This window comes from Coturnix japonica, chromosome 6, assembly GCF_001577835.2.
Source record: "Coturnix japonica isolate 7356 chromosome 6, Coturnix japonica 2.1, whole genome shotgun sequence".
Classification (NCBI taxonomy): Eukaryota; Metazoa; Chordata; class Aves; order Galliformes; family Phasianidae; genus Coturnix; species Coturnix japonica.
In genome coordinates this window covers 18,658,530-18,675,810 of record NC_029521.1, presented here as the reverse complement: position 1 = coordinate 18,675,810, position 17,281 = coordinate 18,658,530, and the positions used below count along the sequence as shown (strand labels likewise).

Sequence of the window (17,281 nt, the reverse complement as noted above, 5' to 3'; positions counted from 1 at the left end):
CTTTAAATCCAACTAAACTGAAGGTATTAAAATATTAAGTGTTTATGGGCATGCAGAGGTCACGTAGAGAAACTGCCAGCTTACTTGCTTTTTATCTAGTTTCTCTGTATCTCTTTAATGCACAAGGTCTAAAGTTTACTTAATTAAACTTTCAGTATTTGGTTTTGGTTTGTTGAAGAATAAGAAAAATAAAATTCCATTTAAATGCTTACACAGTTATTTAATGAGAGAGTAATATGACCATCTGCCATTTTATTAAGACAGAAAACTATCTTCACACACAGCCAATTATTTCACACAGAGTATGTGAAGGATAGTAGTTGTATACTAAGGACTGACAAATGAGTTGTCATCGGGAAAATGTTACATTTTGGCTGAAATAATAAAGGAAAGGAAAATATTCTGTGAGAGGTTACTAGGCCAGAATTTTGCTATAGGATTCCTCATGGATTTGTTCAGACATATTTTCCTTGTCTGACATGTTCCAAAACCTGTCTCCTGGAATTAGAGTAGCGCACTTTATTTTCCTTTTATTTTTTTAATTTTTTTTTTTTTTTTTTTTCCTTTTACTGTGAGGGATTCCTGTAATCAATACTTGGATAATAGTTCATCTTTCCCAAAAGGTTTATATGGAGCAGGATTGCACAACGGTCTGTTCTAACCTTAGCTGAGTTGTGACAGACTTCTTCCCCTTCATAGCAGAGCTGTGAGCTCCTAAAGAGAAACAAAACAAGCAAACTATTTTAGCGTGTGAATGAATGTAATCTATGTCTGGCAATATCTGTAGCTGATAATATCTCTAAGCAGCCTTTGTACCATCTGTACCAACATTTTATTTCTTTTTTCTTCAGAGAGACAGATAAACAGCAAGCATTTGCTCTTTAAGGGTTGTTCCAACTGTGAACTATGTCAAATTCTGAAATAAGCTGGGTGAGTTGTGTATGTTACAAACGCATTAGAATAATGTCCAGCTTTATGTTGACTAAAGAATGAAGGCATAGTGAATATTAAGAATAATTTCCTGGTTAGAAGATATCTATCTATCTCTCTCTATATATTCACTCATTTCCATTGTGCGGAGTTAAAAGACCTTTCAGTATTCTATAATTCTCTTACTTATTCCCCCCCAGCTCTTCTCTGAATTTATATTGATCAATTTCATTGATATAAAATTGATTTCCCCTTTTTAGCACACACAGAACTGTAAGAACTCTTCAGTTAAAACAAGGATTTGAAGCTTGTCAAAATATATATGAACCAGAGCTTTGATTTAATTCATTTAATTTCATTAAATTTAATTTAATTAAGGAGATAACGATTTAGATGGAAAACATTTTAATAAGGAATATATTAATAATCTGAATAGACAATTATATAATGTCCTTACTCCCAAACTATTGCAGAACTCTTCTCAAATGGAACTCAAAGAAATGCAGGTGAAATGCTTAGTTGGGGGGATGGGGGGGGGGGGGGGGGGGGGGGGGGGGGTAGGGAAGTGTCAAAAATTACTGTTTTGAATGGAAATATTAACATTGTCATTTTCCAGTTTTTAATTGAAAAATGCATTGTATGTCATGTTAACCACACATCTTTTTGTCACAGTGAACTCCTTCTGAAGATGTTAATGCTTAGAAATCTCATGGGATTGTTCCTCATCTCTCCCTGATATAAAATCTGATTTAATCCTGTTTTGATTCCCTCTCAGTTTTTATTGAGGTGCCAGAAAGTGCTAAACTGTTGCAGATGAGGTGCAATTCTTAGAACAGAAAATGACAAGAAGCCCAGGAGGATTTACTCTGGTGGTTACCTTAGAGGTCAATATGTTTTACACATTTATCTCTGCTATTCAGCTTAGGAATTCAGTTTTACTATAGAATGTCTTTCAAAAGTGAACCTAATTTTGACTGAAACATCAAGGAATGAGAGTCTTATTGTTTTAATGTATTTCAAGGTAGTGTGTTATGAATGGATAATCACACTTTTGAAGTCCTGTTTGTATTTGTTAAAACCCTGTTTTCTATTTCTTTTGTTTCTGCTTCTAGATAGTGGCCCTTGTTATCCTGTTTCCGTAGCACTTAGAGACCTCTGAGACAAGAGATTTTCTCCCCCTGAAGATATTTGTTATTGCTCTGTGTCTGAAGCCCAAACACCTCCTCTGCAGCTGCACTGTAACAAAAACAAACCATACATTCCAGTGGATCAGTGATTGCTGCAAGGTTAGAAATACAAACCAGCACCAATACATAGTTCAAAATGTCGAAGTATATAATGTTGTTTCCCTTTTCAAACAGTGCTTTACATTGGAAGTACAATAATTTCAGTATTTAATTCTATTACATCCCCTCCCCCCCCCCCCCCCCCCTTTTTTTTCTATTTATAGCAATGCAACGTATTTAATAATAAAAAAAGAAGTAATGAATTCTCACCTGAGAAGAAAATTAATTCTGGATAAACATTTGTTTTAACTGCTACCCAAGAGAGTGAAATGGAAATATTATTAGAATTCTTTCCTCTTTTTAAACAGTTATTTGGATGGGAATTTATTTATTTATTGAGAGTTCTCTCTGAGTAACTTGGTCTTGATTTTTATGTTGGCCTTAATCTGTTCTCTAGTGTTGAGGAGGTGTGTTTGTATGCATTTAAATAAAAAGAGTTATTTCGTTGCACAGTTGAGCATTGCAAGATCAAATCAGCTTTGATCATTTTATCATTTTTTTTTTTCCCCAAATGTATTCTAACAAACGATTTTGCTGAATGAAATAATTGAGTCCTACTCTTTTCACTTTTATTTTATTTAGATGTACAGCAATGTGAATCGTATGAGAAAACTGCTTTCTGGATGTTATTTGAACTAGCAGCTGTCCAGAATCCTCAGCTCACCTCTTACCAAGAAAGAGCATGTCAGATAAGAAAAAGAGGGAAAAAATAACTTTTTGGTGATCTGACTCTGAGGAACAAAGGCAGAGAAGCAATCAGTATTTCAAAGAATATTTATAAGAAGGTACTTTCTCTTGTTGTGTGTCTCATGGCCTCTGTAAGAAATGGAGAGGCCACTGTGTTGGATCAGCATCTGAATTGTTCAATTCATTTCAGCTCCCCTTTTGTTAGAAATCACACTCCAGGGTCTTTTCAGCACAATCCTTTATTGTTTTTACTACTATATAGTGTGTGACTATATAAAGAAAATAGTTTCACAGTCCTGTTTCAGAATAGATTTGCCTTAGTATTCAAGCAGGGTGCTCAGTGCTGGTGCAGTCTCAAACCTTTTGTGATTTCCAAGGCCTAACTGGATATAGCCATGAGCAATTAGACCTGATCTCAAAACTGAACCTTCTTTGAGGAGAAGGATGTACTACAGACCTCCTTGCATCTGTTCCAATTCAAAGTTGATCTGTGTGAGAGTGGTGATTAAGCTGATCCATTCTGTGCCATGGGGACTCTAACACTGAGATGTATGTACAGGAGAATAGAGGTGCAACTTGATATTGATTTCCCTGATCACAAATGTGATCACAGAGATCACACCTCAGTTAGCTTAATTCAGACTGGTCAACACAATGATTTGATTAACAGTCTACTGAGGATTTAACGTTTGAAGGAGTGTGAATTGTTTTTTTTTCACCTGCAGAGCAGTATTCTGCAGTGTTGAGATTTTCTGTGGCCCAGTTCATTACCTAATTGATAATTTCTTAAATTACTCTTTTGCTGAAAAGTCAAATTATCAGTTCAAAATTTCTGTGAATATTACTTTCAACAAAATGAAAAAAAATGCAGAAGTTACTTGCCCTGTCTTTTATTTCTGAACATGCTTCTTCCCAAACTGGAATAAAAGTGGCAACATTCAATCATTTCTCTTTTTGAAACTGCTATGTACAGCTTTACATAAACTTTCAGGTTTCTATTGAAAAGAAATGAATAATTCCATGTAGCATCTCTTATTACTTCTTGTGGTACAGGAAGATAAAAATCCAACTAAGAGCTAGAGTTATGGAGATGATTTTTTTGTTGTTGTTAATAGATTATATAAAAAATTATAAATGCTACATTTAGGCTGAGCATGATATTGCAGGGCTCTATAATTTCATAGGTGGTTCTTTTATTATTTGGCATATGTTCTTTCTATAAACTTAGTTATAAGAGAAAGATTTGTCTTCATTAGAGCAAATAATGATTTCATTTAGTAAGATTATACTATTTTTGAAACTTGGCATTTCTTTTTTTTTTTTTTTTTTTTTTTCTCCTTTCTTTCTTTTTTCTCTCTGATTTACCAGAATACAATAATCATTTTCAGTTGAATTGCTTTGTTAAAATGAAATAATTTGAAATGCTGCCGAAGTCTGCTGTGGAGAAATTCAAACTGCAAGCCTCAGATAATGGGAAACTGCAGTAAAGATTAGGAGTAGGGTGAGCCCATACTCCCCACTTTGCTTCTGGTGATCCTTCTAACAAACAGTGCCCCAGTTTTGTCTGCCACTGGCCTTGTTCTGTTATCATGAATAACTTAACTTAATTCAATAAAACGTTGATGTCCAAAACAGTGAAAAATGGGAAAGGAAGTAAGTCTGAGAAAACAGAATACTGATATCTTTGTTACTTGTTTTTTTTTTTGGAAGTGAGAAGGCAGGAGGTGGAGGGAGGGGGGGTGGGGGGGGTGAGGGGGGGACATCCTAAATTTCAGGGAGACTGTAGTTTAGTGGTAGATTAAACTAGTATGATTTCTGCAGACCAGCCTGCCTTCTCCAAGTGAAACATTCCTGCCCCTTTTCTATGCCAGTTTCAGAACGGTTCTTTTGACACTTTTTTGTTTTGTTTTGTTTTTTAATTATTATTAATAATTTATTTCATTTTTTTATTTTTTAAACCACACTGACTCAGTGAAGTATGTCAGTACAGCTGAGAAAATGAATGTCCTTTAATCATGATAGTAGTAGCACCAGAACTGAGGCATAGGAGGGGCAAGGTTGTATGAAGAGGTTTGAAGATAGAGCTAGATGTCAGAATAAATGTCACTTGGAGCCACAGTATGAGGAAAAATTACACCACATAGCTGATGTAATATAACAATCTGCTGCTGTGAGAATAGGTAAATCTACTGTTACTAGCTGTACAATCCTACCTTTTCCCTCAGACTTACTAGCTCTAGCACTTAATTGATTGTGTGATAAATTGATTAAAGTCTTTAAACCATAGGCAATCTATTCACTCTTTTATTTGTCAGGTTTGTTGTTCAGTAATTTGGATTGGCTCAGTGCAGGGTATGGTGTGTGGGAAATCCAGAACAAAGGATGCGTGAAAGAAATAACTGTATGTAATCAAAAGTAGGAGGAACAAGATCCCCCCCTTTTGGTAAAGACCAAAGACTGATTTCATTCCATGCTGTTACTTTTCAGAGCAATACAATTTGTTAATAAATTCTTAAACAGTTAATGTTCCTTTTTTCCTTGATCAGTTCTGGGAAACACATTCATCCAGGAGCACGTGTTTGACCCCTTTTACTATCTCTTGTGGGTTACAGATTTTTGACAATAAAAATGTGCTCAGCAGCATAATCTGTGGATGCAACTAACATCACTAAGTCCCTCCTGACTTTAGAAACAGAGTTTTCTTTTAGTTTCCTTGAATGATTGGATATATGTATTTTTGAAAGTCTGACTGTAATATGATAGGAACTGCATATTTATTGATTGAAAAGATTTCATATAGTGTGGAAATCCTCTGTACAGAATTTGATGTCTCACTTGCATTTACTTTTGTCCAATTTGCATAACTAATACTGGAGGTTCATTTGCTTAACTGCATTTTTTATTTTTGTTGTTGCATTGTAGAAAGTTTTTTTTCCTGTGGCAGAGTTAGGGGATGATGTATGTTATTACAAATGTAATAACATGACTTAGAGGCCTGTAGCAGGACTTGGAGATCAGCTGGGGAATTAAAAATGAATGGAGCTCACTGACTGACTCCTCAGCGTCTGCTTTATGATATAGGAACCTGTGATAAGCTACCATGAAATTCTGAACTGTCCCAGAGTTAGTAGTGTGAAGGTATAAGAAATTTAATTAACTATTGAAACAAAATTTAAATGTACTTGTATTGAATTATTGGATTTTTATTTCTTAGTTGTCTAAAGTGTAAATTTGATTTAAACTCAGGAGCACCATGCAGGGGAGCAAAGTCATGTGATGTGTTGTTTTTTAGAGTATTTTTCAGAAGGCTGAGGGAAGTATTTTCATCACTGAACCTTGATAATGTTACTTTAGATGGGAGAGTTCCTATTTATGTGGTCTGACATTTAGGTTATGCTCAAGACAACTTATTTACATGCTTTGAATGCGTATAACTACAAAAAAATGCTGCAGTATGCAACTTAGGAAATAAATCCATATGACTGTAGTAACCCATCTTCATCTGAATTAAACAGTTCATTTGAGATCAAGCAAATTCCCAAGAAAATTCAACTTTCTTTATATGTATGCATTACAGATATATTACCATCTGTTTCTAATAGACAATTATCTTCTTGATTAAGATTTTGTGCATTATTCTCATTTGAACTTCAGCCTTCAGGAGCCAGTTTTCACTTGATGAGTTTTCCCTTATTGTGGTCTCATATCAGGTGGAAATTAGATTTAGAAACTGATTATTTTTTAAAGCAAGATTTTACACTTTCTCTTGACTGAAGAAGGGATACAACTAGCTTCCTTTACCATAATTATTTTCATCACTAGTATTCATTAGAAATCATTATGAATAATTCAGTAATAACTACTACAGTTGTACATAATGCAGCCTGTTCCAGGGAAACATTCCAGAATGTGCAGAGTTCATTAGAAACTGCTACTACATCTCTGTACAATTTTCTTATTTGATAGCTAAGTAGGTCTTCATGCTTACAGGCAAGAGAGTGAAATTATTACCACTAAAAACTGAATGCATATGAGACTGCATACCAGCATGAGGCATTACATCATCAAGTAAATCAGGTGTAGGCCTGACTACATTCGATGTGATTTGTGAATGGAGAGTCTTGAAGTTCGAAAATTATACCAGTAGATGGCAGTAATAGCCAAGTGAAATGAAATACATCCTGAGCATCTCAAGGCTTTGTTTTGAAATTAATCTCGTAATATTGAATCTAGAAGTAGACATTAAGTGTGACATTGTGCATCACACATTGTGACATCATGCATATCAGATATAAATTATGATTATACATAGATATTACAAAGAGTCCCTTGCAATTCTTGCTAGATCTTTGAGAATCTTCATACTGTTCTACCTAATTGGTATTCTGGAAGGATGAAAAGAAAGTAAACAATCAGGTCAACATCATAAATAATTATCTCAGACATAGGAAGTCACAGCCTAGAAGACAAGAAATGAGATAGTGAATAAAAAATATTGTAACCAGGTGTAGATGCTGGCTGTTCCAAAATCTTACTAGATAAAGTGAAAACTGAAACATCTAACACAATGCCTGTCTATATATTTGATAACTGTGCTTGATCATCACTGTAAAGGGTAACTTCACTTCCCATATGCCCATAGAGCCAACAGAAAAGGAAGGTGGTCCATAAAAAATATTTTGCATATATCACTGGAAAAGGAGAAATAATTTATCCTCATATTGTCTATAATTCCACTCATCAGCTCAGTAGTTCTCATCATAAGAATTCTGGTGTTTCCTGTTCACATATAAAAATCACTATAGACATGGAAGTTAAGTATCAAGTGTCAAGAAGTATATGTTTTTAAGGTTATTCATATAGACAAATTGGACCATATGAGTGATCTTCCCTTCATATATTGAAGTGTTTGTGATTCAAAGATAGTTCAAATGCATTTTCATCCATGCTGTAGAGTGCAAAGTTATTTGTTCACTGAAATGGCTTCAGAAAAATGAAATTAATTAAAAAAAAAATAAAAAATTGCCAGACATCTGCTTTATGTATATTCCCAGATCCAAACTGAACTTCTTGGAAAACTGAACTCAGCCAGTGAAACCATTTTCACATAAGTACAATGACCTTAACAAAAGTTAAAGTGGATCAAAGAAAACTTGTGAGTGGACTTTTAATAACAGACATTCTGCCAAGTTTAGATAAGAATGCTCTGCACAAATATTCCTTCCCTCCTCTATAACAGTCACTATGTAATTATCAGCACTGAACCTAGCAGCAGGAAGTAAAGTTTCATAGAGTTTCAAAATGCAACTTGATTAGCTTTTCAGTGCTAAAATTAAAGCAGAGAGAGATCAGAAAGATCTGCCAGATCAGCACACTCCAAGGTTTGCTTCTTCAATTTTTTAATTTTTTTTTTTTTTTTGTTTAAAGAGGGCATGGAGAGAGGAGATTTTGCTGTTCGTTTTGTTACCATTAGTTAAAACAGTGGAAAAGAAATAGAAAAAAAGTTAGGATAGCTTGGGCCTTGTTCTTACAAGTTGGAACAGCATGAGATTAGTGAGAGAAAAAGACAGACAGTTAAGAGGGGTTTATTTGTGGTTTTTACTAAACACCTGAAGAAAATTATTCTTACATAAGAAGCAGAGCATCAGAGCCCCAGTGCCTGCTCTGTAAATCTGCTTTGCATTTACATTGCAATTTATTTGGAGAAGGAGGTTATTTTTTTAATATATTTACACACTGTAATTTGTCCTTATATTTAAATCTGATAAACTTGCCATGCATCTGGCAGTACAAAGTCTTTGGTTCTCTTACTTCTTAATGCAATCATTTTAAATTTCAACATGCACTCATAAGTATGAATGATCTCTTTCAAACTTCTACCTTAATCTGAGGGTGTCTTTTGCTTTCCCAAGGCAGGGTTTATGGAGAGTTCTGTACTATCTTTTCAACCACTGAATTTTCCACTGTTCTGTGTCTGATAATGCAAACTGTAATTGTGAAGATGAATCCAGTCTGGATTGCCTTGTACCTAGAAAATGTAAGTGAAGGTGTGTGTTAATATCACAGAAGTGTAGAAAAGATTGACAGAGCAATACAGTGTTTTCAGCATCAAAACAGCATGAGCAGTCAATGACCTACTCTCAGAATGAATTTGTATTTGCTTGAGATGGGCAGTGTATATATTTTCAGTGCATTCAGTCCAGAAGTTGAAGTGTATTTTGTAGCATCTTCTGTGTTTTTGTTGTTGTTGTTTTGTTTTTTATGCTAGAAGCTATGTGTATACTGATGGAAGTGTTCATTCATCATAAATACCAACTCTTGAACTTAATGTAAAAGACAAAGAAAGATGTTTCTGCTCTTGTGAGACCCCATCTGGAGTGTTGCTGGAGCTGTTGGAGCAGCACCAGAGGAAGGCCATGAACATGATCAGTGGGCTGAAGCAGCTCTCCTATGAGGACAGGCTCTTCAGCAAGAAGAGAAGGCCCTGGGGAGACCTTACAGCAGCCTTCCAGTACCTGAAGGGGGCCTACAGGAAAGCTGGGGAGGGACTTTTTATAAGGGTATGTAGTGACAGAAAAAGAGGAAATGGTTTTAAACTGGAAGAGGATAGGTTTACATTAGATATTAGGAATAAATTCATTACTATGAGAGTGGTGACTCACTGGAACAGATTACCCAGTGAGGTTTGGATTGCCTCCTCCCTGGATTCATTCAAGGCCAGGCTGGTTGGCATTGTGAGCAACCTGATCTAGAGGGAGGTGTCCCTGCCTATAACAGGGCTGTTGGAATGAGATAATCGTAAAGGTCCCTTCCAGCCCAAATCATTCTATGACTCTGTCTCCGTAAGTGTGATTTTTGTTTTCTTTTTCTCACTATCTGGCAATAAATTTAAGGATATCTTTCTATATACTTACCTGTATGTTTAGGAATATCCTCAGATGAAATTTCATTCTGTGACAACTGTATTATGAAACTTTAATCATGAGATTTAATATTCTGGAAATCCTAATTCTCTACTGGTTTGCACCTTGTGTATTCAGTTGAACATGTACAAAGTGAGATAGGTGTTAAATGAAACCAGAGCAGTTTGGCAACTTTGAGCAGGTGTAAATTATTATGATGAAATATAAGGCGTTAGGGAATTCAGCCCTTTGTGGCAAAACGAAGTGATTTTGCCTGCTTGCCTTCCCATGATGTAGACAATGTATAACATATTTTTGTCTGTCTTTACAACTGTTCAAAGGTGTACATGCATCATCAGATTATATCAGTCAGTAGACAGCATTTAGGACATTGATGTCTTTCTCAAGATATTTAAAATCAGCACATTAAGTACTCTTTTCTTCTAAATAATGACAGTTCAGAGTAAGCACAAAAAATTTTGTCAGAATAATTCTCTTTCTGAGATAACAACCCTTGATTACTAATCAGTGGTACCCTCCTGTGGTTCCTCAAACACACAAATTGTATTCTTGTCAGTAAATTGCACTAAAAAGACCCTATTTGTGTATTGATTTAATGTAAGTTTTAATGTAACATTTTATATATGTTTATTTTATTCAGTGAAAATAAGCGTTTTACTTATGGTGTTTTTTATTTTTATTTTTTATTATTATTATCATTTTTTTTAACCATCTGCTTTTAATTGGAAACATCATATTCCATGTAGGATCAGTAATAGATTGAAATATTTGTTTTCCTTCCTTATTCCCTTTATTTATTTATTTATTTATTTATTTATTTTCTGAACAATTTTACCTCAAGTTGTAATAGCACTCTATAACACTGAGGAAAATGTCATTTGTTATAGTTACTTTGTGCACTGCATTTATGTTTAACATGTTTTCTGTTGGTATTAGGCCACATCTTGTGAAACTTCATCTGGTAACAGCTAATGCAATGGAACTGTGTGAATTAATCTCAGCTAAGTCTGACCCTCAATAAATACATCCTCCCAAAAAACTAGCTAGATGATAATGCATTAGCAGATTCTTATTTAGTGAAATAAACAAAGTATTTCTCATATTTACAAAGCAGTTATCATCCAATATGGTTTCTACAACAACTATTTTTTCCCCCCATTGCCTCAGGTTCTCTAACTCTCACATCTTCCTCTTGTCAGTTAGTAAATGACCTTCCCCATGCTTTAGAAAAGAAGGTATTCTAACATCATGTTTGGCACTGAGACCATATTCTCTTAGTTTTTCTTGAGCCTAAAGAAGATGAGGAAGCAAAATCTTCTAGAAACTGGAAGGAAAGCATATCAAGTCTATTCTTTTTAAAGCTCTCTCATTTTGCTATGACTTTCAGGGAAAACAGAATCAAAATTTTCTGTTGCCTCTGGTGAATAATAGTGTTGTAAATTAGATTAAATTAATTCTGATAATGCCTACAGCTCTGCTGCTTATATTGTTTTGAAACTATTTTCTATGTGAACAAGTGATATGAACAAAAGAATTGTGGATATTTAGAGGACAAATATATGGTTCCTAGTACCATACAATTGCAGATTAAATGCAGCAGGTTTTCTGTCTTTATTCTGAAAGAAGTTTATTACTTCCAGAGTTTGCCATGACTAAGAGTTGTCATTCCTCATCAAGCCCATCTCTGAAACTCCAAAGTTCAGATAAGACAAGGTCTTGTTAGAAAAGTCCCTGTGGGCATCTGGGTGATTATTATACTCTGAAGGGCAGACTATTTCTTCTAGATGAGTAGCTTCCTTAAGGCCTTACCAAGATTTTCTAGGAATTAGCATGGATCTGCTTACCACCAGCTTCACAGCAGATAAAAGCATCTTTTCAAGAGTCAATCACAGCTTTTAAATAAAAACATGGCAATGAAACTTGGAGGAACTGTTGGCAGAACACGTCAGCTTGATGTCATTTGAGTATTAGAATGAAGATATTAGTTGACATGTAAGCGGCGTGGAAACTGCTGCCAAGACAGGCTTTGGACAAAACTCCTGTAGGTATATTTTACAAAACACATTCAGAGTGGTTAATCTTTCCAAGCACATTTAGACTGGGGGGAAAAAGGATTAGTAAAAGAAATATGGAAACCTCCAGTGTATTTTCATAAGACACTGAAATGGAAGGAGGAAGAATGAAAACAAATCATATCATAGAATCATGTAATGGTTTAAGTTGGAGGAAACCTTGAAGATAAGCTAGTTCCAGCTCCCCTGCTAGGGGCAGGATTGTCACCCACTAGATCAGGCTCCCCAGGATCCTATCCAACTTGACCTTGTGTGCTTTCAGGGACTGTGGCATCCGCAGCCTCTCTTGACAGTCTATGCCAGTGACTCTCTATCCTCTGAGTAAAAAAATTCTCCCTAATAACTAACCTCCCCCTTTTAAATTAAAAGCTGATCCATCTTGTCTTATCACTATCAGACCATGTTAAATGTCAGTCCTCCTCCTGCTTGTAAGCTCACTTCAGATAAATGGAAGGCTGCAGTGAGGTCTCTATGGAGCCTTCTCAGAAGCTAAACAAACTGAATTCCTTCAATCTATTTTCAGATGGGAGACATGCTCCAGCCTTGAGTATCTCCATGGCTGTCCTTTGGATCTGCTCCAACAGCTCCATGTCTGTCTTGTGCTGGGGGACCGAGGCCTGGACACGGTATTCCAGATGGGACTCAATGAGGGCAGAGCAGAATTGGGCGATTACCTGCCTCCCACTGTTCCCACCCCTCTTTTGATGCAGCACAAGACACTGTTGGCTTTCTGGGCTGCAAGAGAACCACTGGCTCATGTCTGGCTTTTCATCCATCAGGACCCCAAAGTCCTTCTCCTCAGGGCTGTTCTCAAGTTGTTCTCTCAGACTGTACTCATATCTGGGACTGCCCTAACCTAAGTGCAAATCTTTGCACTTGGCCTGGTTAAATCTCATTAGACTCTCATGTGCCCACTTTTTGGGTGTGTCCAGGTCCTTCTGGATCATACCCTTCCCTTCTATTGTGTTACATAGTTTGAGGATTAACATCTATGTATCTGTATAGAGAAATACAATTTTGTAGTCAGTAGTTATTATTTTTAAACTTATTGATGAAACCATGCTTACTTAAGAATACTGTATCTTTTAGTTTCTTTCAGCTGGTCAGTGTAACCATACTGAAATCTGACATGATACTTCCTTTCAAACAAGTCTGAAATACACTTACTATCATATGAAATTTGTGGATAGACATTTAGAAGCAGAAGATTTGTTCAAAACAATGTCTCCCTAAAAGAAAAGCAGGCAGAATGTACCCAATTCTTTGAAATAAGGGCAAGGTTCTTGTGATGAGTCTAGTTTGACAGTGAGATCAAAGGATACAAATTCATAGGAAGATTCCATTCCTTCTGCCTTTATAATTTTATTTGAGAAGATTCTTAAATGCTGTGCAATAACCAGGAAGAAAACGGGTAAACTTGTAAGACAACATCCTTAATGTTGGAAAGTGATTGTCATATAACTGTTTATTGATTTAATTGTCCAGAAATTTGCTTTTGGACTGCAGTCCATATTGCCACATAGTGCGATTTCTTAAATGAGATTTATTAGATGAGAAATAGATTCTGAGAGTTGGCATGTGCCTAGATTTATTATGTCTGGGAAGAGACTTGAGTTAAGTATGGTAAACTTGACACTAAGACTTTACAAAAGAATGAAAATTAAAACAGAGGCAGCTGTTGCTGACAACAGTCTTTACACATTTGGAACAGCTTAGTAAGGAGCTGTCAGAAAGACTGTTTTCAGCAAGCATAGAGCAATTGGCTCAAGAGTCCACTTGATGTCACCCTGGGGCCAAAAAGTTTTTCAGAAAAGGTCCTATCACTTGTCACCTGAAAAGAGACAGGCATGCTCACTGCAATCTTTCAGGTAGCTGTAGAGAACAATGAGGTTTCCACTCAGCCTTATGAATGTGCCTTCTCTGACAGCTGCATATGAAAGATAATGCTGAGACTGAAAAATTCTAGAGAGAGTTTAAAGAAAGTTGTTAAAGGTATAGTGGTACTAGTGGTACTTCTATAGGGAAAAAAAATGGAGTAAAAACTGTGATAAATCCACTTGAAAAAGAATAATAGTGGTGTTTTTTTTTTTTAAGGTGAAAACATTAGTAAGAAATTACTAGTGTCTCCTTTTTAACGTTATCTCAAAGAATGTAGAAAGGAGATAAAGTGAAATTAAAGGACAAACAGACACTCTTTTTCCTGGAGTACTAAGATTTACTGACATTTCCTGTTTCAGGATATCATTAAGACAAGTCCTGCTGATTATGGCCTTCTTTTAAGGGTTCATTAGCAGCAATTAATAGATTTTGAATTTATTTATTTATTTATTTATTTATTTATTTATTTTGTGTGTGTGTGTGTGTATGTGTGCTTTGCAGAACATTCCTGAATAAATCAGGTACAGCTTCAAAAATAAGGATGTATAGCAGTACAGTGGCATACGAAATATAGGAGGTACATACATTAAAGAGAGACCTCTACTTGAACTCCTGTAATTATTTATCACCACAACAGCTTTCTTCATTGCCAAACTGAGAATAAGTATAGTGGTTTTCACCTAGGTTTATAGACATACCGTTTCTCTTCTTAGTTGCATCCAGTGACAACAAAGTGGGTTGGATTCATCTATTCCAATGCAAACATTTTCCAGTAAAATATGTTAACACTTCTGAAGATTTCAGTGAATGGGACTAAGTACTTTTAGGGCATAACTTGTGCTATCTTAAATAGATGTCTAGGACAGATCAGGTATATGTTACTTCTCATTGAGCTAACATGCAGGTAGCTACAATCAAAGTTCGGTGAGATGAATTTCATCTTCCTCATTCTTTGTAGATATCTTTTATAGTTGCAGTCTTGAGAAAAGTTGAGAGATTATCTACAAACTTTTTTTGCTCCTATCTGACATCTCTGTTCCATAAATTGTTCTTTCCAGCAGAAATGCTATTAAAGAGCCCATAAGATCTATTATCCTTGATGATGGGTTTCATTTCTGGAACCAGCTCTCTATTTGTGTTATGAAGTTTTATGATGATACTATTTTGGAATGGATCTGCTAAAAATACTGTGCACAGGGGGTGGGCATTTTAAAATATAATTTTTATTTTCTAGTTTCAATGTATTACGTTTAACTGACTATCGTAGTGACTTTCCAGTTGCTGCTGCTTCATATGGTGCTGTCATCTGTCTCCTGACAATCTGCTGTATGCTTACTGTAACTGAATTATGTAGGATGTGTTTCTGTTCATACAGACAGTAGCTGCTTTAAGACTGAATTTCATTTATTCAGGAGCTCTTTTATGTCACTGTGGTCATCAGAGGAAATTCAGAAGAAGTGTATGTGCTGAAGTGTATTGTGCCTGAATGTAAGTACAGATGAGAACCTATCTTCTAATGCAGGCAGATGGACAGCTACCAATAGCATTTTTAGTGCTATATTGACTATATTAATTTAGCCATGCATTGTTATTTATCTATTTACTTTTGTTTATATGTATGCCTGATTCTTGAAATATTTGTTCTCACCACCTTTCCTTGAAGCAGTAACACTGCATTTTCCAAGGGAGGATAACTTGTAGATGTTGCAGTGTATATATCTTATGTATGCTGGATTGAGGGTGTTTGCCAAGGGCACTGTTCCATTTTTCTGATCAGATACCGGGGATTCGTGAAGGCTTAAGTGACTTGTCTGAGACTTCACCGAAAACAGAAGTCTTTCCATGTCAACATTGTTAATGCCGTTAGAGCTAAAATGTTCCTAACTGCGTAAACTGCTATTGAGCTTTTAGGGTAAGATTTTTCTAGCATTGCTGTCTTATATTTAACCCTTTCTATACTTCAGTAGTTTCCAAGTATCAAGGAAAAGAAGGTGTTTGTTTGTTTTAAAGAGCATATGTGAAGTTAGCCAATCAAAGTATTTAAATGACTTTAAAGAGTTAAACTTTACATGTCCTGTATTTATAGAAATCTGAAATGAGTTCTCTTTAGTTCACAGAAAGGAAAATGAAAGCAGAGGAATGACAAACCAGTGTATGAAAAGCAATATATGAGATGTGACTGATAAATTATCTTCTGATATGTTAATGAATTCCAGATTGAGAAGTTTGCAATATGATATTTTAGTGAGATTTTAATAAAGTAAATTAAAAATTGAAAGGTGATCTGAGGGAAAGAATTCTCATGAATCTTTTGAAAAAATAATGAGGAATTTAAACACTTAAAGAGACATTTTTCTAAACATAGACCCTAATAATCACATATGCACATATTTGCATTTTAAATAGTTACATCTGAAAAGTCTACAGAGCCTACAGCTAGTACCATTTCTCTCTATACTTAAATAGAAATAACAATTTAAAAAATACTTATTTAGAAATAAGTACTCTTGCATGCATTAATACATCCATATTTAATGCCAGTCTCTTTTCAGGCACCCAGAAAATCCTGTATGTCTGCTTGACCCTGATGAGTTAAGATAATATACAGACAGATGTGAAAATACTTGAAGAAATCAGGTATTTGTGATTAAAACAGCATTAATCAAAGGGACGTATCTAGGACTTCTTCAAAGAAAGCTAATGTTGAAGTGTTCATTTCTCTGTTTTGCTTTCCCCTGGCAAACACAAAGAAGTACTTGCAGGAAAAAAAAATTGAGAAGCTGTTGCTGTGGCAGGAAAAATGTAATTGTAGCAGTCAGCTCAGACTGATAGCCATGCCAATTAAATGGGTGAGACCTAGACAGCTAAGATGTATCTTTAAAATACAAGAACATCCACAGATAGCTTTAGTTTGTCTGAAAAATTATTTTATTGTCTCAGCATCCAATTCAACATGCTTGGTTGTTACTGTTCATATTGTTGTTTCTTGTCATGTAAAGTAAGAGTAATTGAGAGATAATCCCCATAATGTAGTATCTTTCTAAACCCAACAGTATTCTGTTCACATTGCCATGAATATTTCAACAGCATAGATTAATTTTGAGAAGGGAAAAAAAATCCATCAAATCTAAAAAATAAAGGAGTAGTAGATGTGATTCAATACACTTAATGTTTACATGAAGTGCATGAGAAACAGTACCTTGCTTTATTTTATCTAATGTTTTCCTTGTGTGATAGGTCAATCTGTATTTTAATGTTTAACTCATCTTATTTAATATTTCTCCATTCTTCCCCCAGCATCTCAGTAAATTTGCATCTTAGCACCATAAATTTTAACTTCAGCCACATGAAATATAAACAATTTTTTTATACATAGTAAATATGTCAGGAATACTTTGAATGTTGAGTTTTATAATGTGGTTTGAAATTTCTCAGACTAGGAGTTTCTTTGAATGCTTGCATTAAGAAGGTATAAATTCATGTATTATTTTTCTTCCTCCCTTCT

The 17,281-nt window shown here is 35.1% G+C and overlaps 2 long non-coding RNA genes across 2 annotated transcripts; both read left to right on the top strand.

The window, feature by feature from the left end:
- The first annotated feature begins 846 nt into the window (after positions 1 to 846).
- LOC107315971 lies at positions 847 to 2,929 on the top strand. Its single transcript, XR_001556137.2, has 3 exons — positions 847 to 930; positions 2,043 to 2,216; positions 2,799 to 2,929. It is a non-coding gene; the product is annotated as an uncharacterized LOC107315971 (long non-coding RNA).
- Positions 2,930 to 15,149: 12,220 nt separating this feature from the next.
- On the top strand, positions 15,150 to 16,538 carry LOC116653635. The gene is made up of 2 exons (XR_004307836.1): positions 15,150 to 15,264; positions 16,318 to 16,538. It is a non-coding gene; the product is annotated as an uncharacterized LOC116653635 (long non-coding RNA).
- Positions 16,539 to 17,281: the final 743 nt, after the last annotated feature.